This window comes from Gymnodraco acuticeps, unplaced genomic scaffold (genome assembly GCF_902827175.1).
Source record: "Gymnodraco acuticeps unplaced genomic scaffold, fGymAcu1.1, whole genome shotgun sequence".
Lineage (NCBI taxonomy): Eukaryota > Metazoa > Chordata > Actinopteri > Perciformes > Bathydraconidae > Gymnodraco > Gymnodraco acuticeps.
The window spans coordinates 46,594-56,289 of record NW_022989862.1 but is presented as its reverse complement, the minus strand read 5'-3'; the positions used below and the strand labels follow the sequence as shown (position 1 = coordinate 56,289).

Genomic DNA, 9,696 nt, shown 5'->3' with positions numbered 1-9,696 from the left:
CAACTCCATCTCTACAGTTGTCATGTGTTGTGTAATGATCTTAGCCCCTTAATATGTTTTTGAAAGTGTTTAAATAAAAAAAACAAGCATGTTCATAAGACCTTCACAGTTTCTCTTGAGTTATACTTACAGGCAGAGCAAAGGTCTGATATGCTGGACCGTCTTGATCGTACACCATTTTTCCCAGGAAGGTTCCTCTTTCTCCCGCGGTCCTCATTCCCTGGAGAGTAAAGAGAGACAAGGATGAGATGAATATTTTCATGAATCAATCAATCAATTGAAGTTTATTCATATAGCCCAATATCACACATTTTACATAGTAGGCTCTACAGTTTGTACAGAATATTAATATGACACCCTCTGTCCTTAAACCCTCACATCGGACGAGGAAACACTCCCAAAGAAACCCCAAAGTTAGTGGGGGAAAAATGGAAGAAACCTCTTTGATAGGAGGGATCCCTTTTCCAGGACGGACAGACGTGCAATAGATGTCGTGTGTAAAGATAATACATTTACAACACAGACAGTCCTAATGCTAGAAAAGATCATATGTCTATATACAGTATAAGAAGAAGATGGATCCAGGTGGATGTCAACAATCCTCTGGGGAAGTATTTTGTTGTGCATTTTGTGAATTACCAAAAATATACAAGACATATGGAGGATAACAACAGAAAATGTGTGACGTAGACTTCAAACTCCCTCGGTGCGCTGGGAATGTTTCTGATGATTGATTGGCTCTCAGTGATGTGACCCAGAGTCACCTGGGTGATGGACACTGGGTGGGACAGGGAGAGCATGTGCCCTCGTTCACCTGCAAAAGCCCAGCAATCTCCTGGTTGCAATATTGAACGTCCCTGAATAGAGAAAACAATTAATATGTACAATGTATAGACTACAACTGTTTTTCATTTGTTTCATGTGATTGAAATCCTAGAAGTAATACATTTGACTTCCTATACCTGAATCACTCGTCTCTGATTTTTTTAAAACCACCTGCTGAATATTATATCCGAAATTCCTTCAGTTGTCTGCTGGGACCACTACGTATCGGACGTCCAATGATGTAACACCCTAGCCCCTGCATGGACACAATGAAAAGTTAAGAAGAAAACAAGTTCCACTCTAAATCACATGTACGATGGAGGGAGATAAAGATGGCTCCATCTTGAGACTCCAACGCGAAATTCGACGTGTTTGGAGGAAGCAACATCACACGCTGTCTCAATGTCTGCAACTCATCCCAGTATGCGCTCATTGTAAAACATCCGTGTGCCAGACCTGAGGAACAACCAAGAAGAAGGTTCAGACATTTTAATTTGACTTACAAGGAAAACCTTAACATGTTTACAAGAAATGATTGTTGCAGACAATTAAGTCAAAGTCAACTTTATTGTCAATCTTTCAGTTTGTGTGTACAGACCTTTATATATACAGTATGGTACAGACCCATGGTACAGACAGAGAGATCGAAATACCGTTTCCCACAATCCCAAATACAAAAATACTAATATATATAAAAATATGTATATCCTATATATACCCAATCAACAGACACATTTATACATACGCACACATTAAGACATAAATAAAAGCACAACGATCAATATATACAAAATAACAGTCACTTACCACCAGCCAGAGGGATCAGGATGAACGAACAGCATATTTGTTTCTCTCCGATCTTCCTCGAAGTCCCTTGCTCAATTTTCCCGCCGTTGTCTCCATGGCTGTCAACTGACTGCTGGTCAACCATCAACTCGTGGTCTCCCATTAATTTGTGGTTGCCCATATACTTGTAGTCAGGGGCGCCGCCAGGGATTTTGGGCCCCATGAAATATCACATTGGTTACTTAAACATTTTTTTCTTAATGTTCTAAAATAGTTTGGGCCCCCTGTCAGTTACGGCGCCCCTGCTTCATGTACTTGGTCTCTCAGAAGGTGATCCTGGCCTCTTCCTGTCCTCCTCCGAAAGACCTTAAATAATGATTATAAATTGATTACACATATGCGCACGAAATGACTGCTATCGTGTCAGTAGCGGGACCTTAGCATATATATAGGATATCTATTTACAATATATACAAAGACACAATATTGGACACAGACTATAAAGGGCACACAGTTTCATTCACTAATGAAAGTCAAACACATGTTTGTTTCCACTGTTTTATTGTGTGCATAGGCCTGTCGCGATAAGCAATTAATTGACTTATCGTACGATAAATAAAAATGAACTCGATAAATTGCCATTTACATGAGGATGTGACTAGCAGTTTGAAATGATGTACTTGAATTATTATTATATATTATCAGTATGTCAGTGGTCTAAAATGGTCATACAACGGTGCCGACAATATTATCGTTTATCGCAATAATTTCCGGGAAAATGTATCCTACAAAATAAATTATCGTGAGAGGCCTATACACACACACAAACACATCTACAGACTTACTCCAAACTGCCAAATATATGAATTAACACACTCTCACTCTCATACTCTTTGACTCTATTTTAGCCTAGTAGAACAATAAGCAGCAGACTTTTACTTTTTATCATTTCTACTGGATCTTAGATCTGCGCATGCGCAATATGGGGCGGCAGTGGCGGCCACGGAGTATTTTTGTCGGGTAATCTATGGTAGGGCTAACCCATACAGTGGTGGGGCTCAAGTCAGTATTTGCAATGTAATTACATACACACTCCCCTTGACAGTGAAACGCCACGCGTGAGATTTAGATTATTTCCCTGTCTCAATCCAAATTGAACTGTATGAAATAAAAAGGCACATTTGTCTTTTAGTAAATAAAAAGGGCGACCTGGAGCCAAGCCTGCAATTTCCCCACAGGTGAAAGAGTTGACCTGCTGAAAACCCAACCCCTGCAGGGGGGTCTGGGGGGATTCTCTTGAGAAGAAAAATAAATACATCTATTACTACAGGACATATTTAAACAAATTAATGCCATTTTAGTTTTTTGTTACTTTGTTCTGAAAGCTGAACCTGCTGCTCTTCGCAGAGAGAAGAGGCTGTGTGAATGACTTTACATTGTGGATAAGGGTGGATAGCCCCCATTGTTCTGTGTCAAAATGAAAGACAGCCCACACACCTATCAATCATCAAACCGTGGGGTCTTATTTCATTACGTGTTGATTTCTATCAACACGTAATGTTGTATCGATGTATAGAGATGTACTACAGCAAAAGTATTCTTCGTCGGGACTTCCTGCAACAACACCACGCCGTTATCTTGATTCTGATTGGCCAGAAGACATTATCAAAGATGTTCTATTGAGAAGACGATCACTACGTGACAAAAGTTTTCAAAACCGTTTCTAGTCTTCGGTATTCTTGTTTTGGCGTGAGAATAGTTTGGGCAGCGTGAGAGCGTGAGATTGAGAGTGAAAGCGTGTGTCACACGCCAGATGCGTGAGAGTTGGCAACCCTGATATATAAAGGAAAAAAAACACCACAGCAACGTACCAGACCTCCTTGCATTGCACAGTTTGACATCCTTCCTCGCTGTAATAACCCGCCTCCTGCAGTGACGACTCATTGTTGAGTTGGACTCTGGAAAATATGGGAAAAGAATCATCAGTGACATAGCAACACTCAAATGAATACAGTCTAAAAGGTCAGAGGTGGGAGAAAGTCACTATTTTGCATGTTACATGTACATCTGAGGTCTTGGGACGCTAGAAACAAGTCCAAAGATTTGATTTTTAAGTCATAAACCAGTCATAAAATTAGATTTTTCTTGACCACCACGAACCAGATTCGGATCATGGCTCTCAGTTATTGCCTCTTTAATTGATGTTCTCTCCTGTAACTTGATCGGACGTTTTCAGATTAAATAAAGGATCTGGTAAACCAAATGTTGACCTGCTAGTATGAATGAAAGGTGTTTTAGTAGATTTAAACACACTGTGTAATCAGCATGCTGTTTAATCTTAGGGTAATCTATCGAGTCACAGAGGCAACCAAAATATAATTCTGCCCATTTGACATTTAAACCAGAACATTAAAAAAATGTTGGATTGTTATTTTATCACTTTTTTTAAATGTAGTAATGCTTTCCCCAGAAAATATATGTAATGAGACTTCTTTTACGCAGCAACATCAACATACTTGTAAAATGTGAAATATATCACGTACAACACATTACAGGAAATCATACAGTTCACTATATATAAAGACACATTTATTTTCAGAAATTATGTATATGACTAAAGGAATATTTATATATTTACTTGGGTTTAACATGAACGCCTGCAGAAATCAACAAACTTGCACACTTTCTATATTAACCTTATAATCAGATAACATTTGATTAGATATACTTTATTGATTACATTGTATTGCATGTCGCTTTTATCCAAACTTCTTCTGTGTGTGAGATACAGACAGGGAGATCCAAATGCGTCTCTCACAATCCCAAGGAATACAAATATCAAAAACCTTTCAATCTAAATTAGACCCATATTACACTCATATTACACCCATGGCCATGTAACACCAATATTACACCCATATTACACATGAACACAACCTGTCAAATGCTTGAATCGCCAAGGATACAGAAACCATTTAACAAAAGTGTGTTACTGTAGTGTCCCGTGAAAAATGTTGAATCTAGTCATGCTTCATGTTTAGTCTTTTTTTGTCTTGTCTCCCACTTCCTGTTTTATTTTGGTACTCACCTGTTATGTTTCTTTCCAGGTCTCTTGACTCCCTATCCGTGTGTGTGTCTCCCGCTCTCATCAGCGCCAGCCCCGCCCCTGATTGTTTCCACCTGTGCCCAGTTACCTCTTGTTTAAATTCCCCAGTCTCCCGTTGTTTTGTGTCAGTTCGTCTTGTAGTCTCAAGTAGTCAGCGTGCCTGCGATTACTCTCCTTGTCTCAAAGCCTGATTTAAATGCTCTCAAAGTTATTTTTGTAGGTTTGTTCCTCACGTAGTGAGCGATTTTCCTCTGTGCCTTTTTGAACCTTTTTTGTCACCTCATCAAGAGTGTCGATTCTTATTTATATCCCGTTTTTTTTTTTTAAATAAAGTATCTTACTCATACTTTACCCAAGTTGTCTCCTGGGTCGTGCATTTGAGTCCAAGACCTTTTGTTTCCAAGTTCGTGACAGTTACTTCCATTAGGCCTACTATTTGTATTGGCTGGTTGATTGGAAATATGTCAGTGTGTGTAGCCAAGATGTTAAATGTGAATGCTTTCAAACACACGCATTTATTTTTGGAAGGATGATCTGTATTGATCAGTATTGAGGTCACACAAAAACCTGTAGCTTTTAACTCCTGAATTACATGTAGTCTGACACTAGATGGAGACACAGACTCTGCATGTGTGTGTTGTTGTGAGCCGCATCCATGCACTTATAGTCATTTTTAACCACCTTTTAAGTTAAATACTATACATATTCTCTTAAAGGCAGTATTGTGTATGAAATGACTGGACTTTAATGTCTCTGATAACAAAATAATAGTTAGTCAACTGGTGGTAAAGGTGTTGTGGAGGAAGTGGCTGTTTTGCTTCCCACGCAGAGGAGGGTTTTCCGGTGAAAGTTTCCTTTGTGATTCGGAAGTGGCGGTGTGATGCCGTTTATCTTTACAGACACAACACCCAAGAGACAACCATGACAAGTAAGCGTTGAATAGATAAAGTTACATAACATAAATTAGCATTTGCTACAGAAAACCCGCAGTGACAAACAAGAGTTAAAGCTAAAGAGCTAACCGTTAATGGTAAATGCTAATGGCATGCTAACGGTAGCTAGCTAATTTGTGAATGTCTGCAGTAAACAGGGATGGGGATTAGATTTAAAACCTAGCTTGTGTCTATAATAAAGATGATATTCAGTTTTTGGTTACATTGTTAGTTTATGATGTCGTTTAGGTGCGATTTCACATAGTGGTTTGACTTAAATGTGCGTTTAGACTTCAGGTTAACTCCCACCCAGACATGCTAACAATAGCTTAGCATGTCTGTGTTTTGGACACTGACAGCTGTAGCTCCATGACATCTGTGGAAAGGCCTGTGAAATGTGGTCTTGTTTAACCCATATTATCATCTTTCTTTATTATATTTGAACTTATGTTACTCCACTAGAGCCTTTGTTTTGTACATGTCCTGGTTACACTGATACCAAAGCTGCTGTAATCCGTACAGTATTAGCAGAGGTGGAAGAAGTACTGAGATCTTGTACTTGAGAGTAAAAGTACAAGTACCAGAGTGTAGGAATACTCTGTTACAAGTCCTGCAATTAAAGTGTTACTCAAGTAAAAGTATTACCATCTAAATGTACCAAAAGTAGTCATTGTGCAGATTGGTCAATTTCAGAATAATATATATGATATGTTTTTATAATTACTGATGGATTAAAGTGTTCTCAAAGCTGGTAAAGGTGCAGCTAGTTTTAATAACTTTGTATACTGCAGGGTAGCTTGTTAATTTAGTAAAATATCTGAGCACTTCTTCCACCACAGGAAATAGCTTTTCTCCTATGAAGCTTTTTTAATTTTCTTCAACAGAACCAAACAAAGCTCCATCCTGCTGAAATGAGAACACGCCTCTCCAGGATTTAGTAATACAGGTAAGCAACAAACCAATTTCCCATCAAGCCTAATGTGTCTCAGGTCATTACATTGGAACCACATCCTGTACCATCCTGCTCACTGACGTGCTGTTGTAATATTTTGGGGGTTTTCCTGTATCTGATGTTGAAACAAAGCTTTGTGTGTGTGTGTGTGTGTGTGTGTGTGTGTGGAAAAAAAATGTTGATGCAAATTTGACAGGCTAGTGTGGGCAGGTATGGAGGAATGCTAGAGTAATAAGTGTCCTTCTCTAATGTATTGCAACAGACACACACTGCATGTTGGAACAGCAGCCCTCTGTTGGGAAAGGAAGGATGGGGCAACTGAGGTAGATTTCGATCAGAAATGGTTATTTAACCGTCTGATATCCAGGTCAGCCATGGCCCTGCTGATCTACATGATGGAGGCATCACTGTGCGCACTGCAGTAGAGCTCCTGCAACCGCATCATCGATTAATTACTCATTAATGCTTTGGTGTATAAAATGCTAGAAAAAAAAATGTTGTGAATCGAGTGGCCTGTGTTCGTCGTCCATAACATACGCCTGCCCATACCATACCCCCACCACCACCATGGGCCACTCGATTCACAACATTACCCTAACCCTACCCCTCACACCAGATACTGACTGGTTTTCGGACCCCCCCAATAAAGCAAAACTGCACGTTTCAGAGTGGCCTTTTATTGTGGCCAGCCTAAGGCACACCTGTGCAATAATCATGCTGTCTAATCAGCACCTTGATATGCCACACCTGTGAGGTGGGATGGATTATCTCGGCAAAGGAGAAGTGCTCACTATCACAGATTCTTTCAGATTTGTGAACAATATTTGAGAGAAATGGTTATTTTGTGTAAATAGAAAATGTTTTAGATCTTTGAGTTCATCTCATGAAAAATGGGAGCAAAAACAAAAGTGTTGCGTTTATATTTTTGTTCAGTGTAAATAAAACCACTGAAAAACCTTCTTGTGTCTTGATGGCATTAGATTTGCATCTCAAAGTGATGTGTTCCCCTGATACTGAGATCACATGATGTCCTGAAGCCAACACTCACACCATCTCTGTGTAAATCACAGTAGCTTGCACAGTAATCAGGCATGCAGCGTGTCCTACTGTAGATGCTAGTATTGCTTGTTAGTCCACACTGCAGCGGTCGGACCCTCCATTCTTTATTGTTATTATTCTGCTACATTTGACCACCTCAAAATGTCACCGTCACGTCATTTCCTTAGTTCCCCTGCTTGTTTCCTGGTTGTTTTTTCTCAGCCTCCCTTGTGACTCCCTTGTTGGACATCTGTAACATGTGATCAAGTGTGTAATATAATCACGCCAAGATGTGCATGCAAACTCAAGTCTGTACGCTTTGAGGATTTGCTCAGTGTCATGGCGGGGGAAATTCTTTGACTGGAGGACATCAGGTGATTCATTATGTAAACAGGGTGGTGTTGAAAGGCTTCTAAGGCATTTTGACTCATCATACCCTCTATATAATCTGTTGAAATCTCATGTATCCTATTATAAATAGTGATACGCTTAAATCCAAACACAAAACTGACACCTTTCTTAATTGCAGGATTAAAGGATTATTTTGTTCATGGTGCAACACACGGTTAGATGCAGTTATACTCATGGGGAACAGAACAAAAACAAAAGTCGTGTATTCCCCTGAAGTGATTAGCAATGATGAAATATCTGGGTAAATAATATGGTTGGCATCTTTAACACGAAAAAGTACACAATAGACATTTCTATTACTGCTTGTGCATTCAACATCTTTTTAATAACAACTGTCAAATAAATTCAAATGATGCCCTGCAGGCTAAAAAACATTGTCTCAGATTAAATTTGACACGATAAATCTTGCAGACTGAGGTGTGTGTGTGTGTGTGTGTGTGTGTGTGTGTGTGTGTGTGTGTGTGTGTGTGTGTGTGTGTGTGTGTGTGTGTGTGTGTGTGTGTGTGTGTGTGTGTGTGTGTGTGTGTGTGTGTGTGTGTGTGTGTGTGTGTGTGTGTGTGTGTGTGTGTGTGTGTGTGTGTGTGTGTGTGTGTGTGTGTGTGGCGCCTAGCATTACTATCCTTGTGGGGACCTAAATCTGTTTACAGTCACATGTGGGGACTCGCCTCCCTTATGGGGACAAATTGGAGGTCCCCATGAGGGCAATCATTAATTTTAGGGTGAAGACTTGGTTAGGGTTAGGAATGTGATGGTTAAGGTTAGGATAAGTCTCCAGGATGTGTGTGTGTGTGTGTACTCAAGGGCTGGGAAATATATAGTAATCTGGATACAAGTCTAGATTTTGGATATTGTAATATTGCATAAGTGTCAAACCTAGTTTTAAAGACACTTTTTGGGGTTGTTCCTGCTGTGTGTTATATGGGTTTTTGTGCATGTAAATGGTCTGCAAACGCTAAAATCACAAAGTTAGGCAAAGCTGGCGTCATTTTCTAAACTTACCTGACTGTTCTGTTGTTAAATATGGAAGTTACGTCATTTTCTTTAAAATATTTGTCACTACAAAAAGCATACGTACAGCAGCAATACACATTTCTATGGTGTGGATATTATGGTTTATTTTAGATGTCAAACCATGGAAGAGATACAAAACAGCTGACTGAGAACAGCTGAATAACTTAATGGGGATATTTGTCTTGCAGCTAGATCAACACAGAACACACATCTTTTACAGCTTCCTTTATGAAACACTTCCTTGTGTAAATGGTCAAAAGTAACATGGTTTAAATGTGTGGAAACTGCTCTGGTTGTTAAAAAAGATCCATAAACAAAGCACTGCCTCTTTGAAGCAGCGACCACAGCAACAGTTGTAAAAGCTCAAACATGCAAATTCTTCCCTGACGGCAGCCCCACGCACACACACACACACACACACACACACACACACACACACACGCACACACACACACACACACACACACACACGCACACACACACACACACACACACACACCATGTATACATAACTTCAGGGGACATTACATTGACTTACATGCATTTCCTGGAGACTTATCCTAACCTTAACCATAACCAACACATGCCTAACCCTTAACCTTAACCTAACCCTTACCAAGTCTTCACCCTAAAAT

At 39.6% G+C, this 9,696-nt stretch overlaps 1 protein-coding gene and 1 long non-coding RNA gene across 2 annotated transcripts in view; one reads left to right on the top strand and one right to left on the bottom strand.

Moving 5' to 3' along the window:
- Positions 1 to 767: 767 nt before the first annotated feature.
- LOC117563161 lies at positions 768 to 3,569 on the bottom strand. The gene is made up of 3 exons (XR_004571667.1): positions 3,483 to 3,569; positions 1,633 to 1,977; positions 768 to 1,281 (listed from the first exon to the last, which is right to left on the bottom strand). It is a non-coding gene; the product is annotated as an uncharacterized LOC117563161 (long non-coding RNA).
- Positions 3,570 to 5,405: 1,836 nt separating this feature from the next.
- The window catches only part of LOC117563152 (myocardin-related transcription factor A-like), a gene marked incomplete at its 3' end in the record, with an annotated part of 43,104 nt that continues 38,813 nt past the window's right edge, over positions 5,406 to 9,696 (top strand). The window contains 2 exon segments of the mRNA XM_034241331.1: positions 5,406 to 5,645; positions 6,534 to 6,595.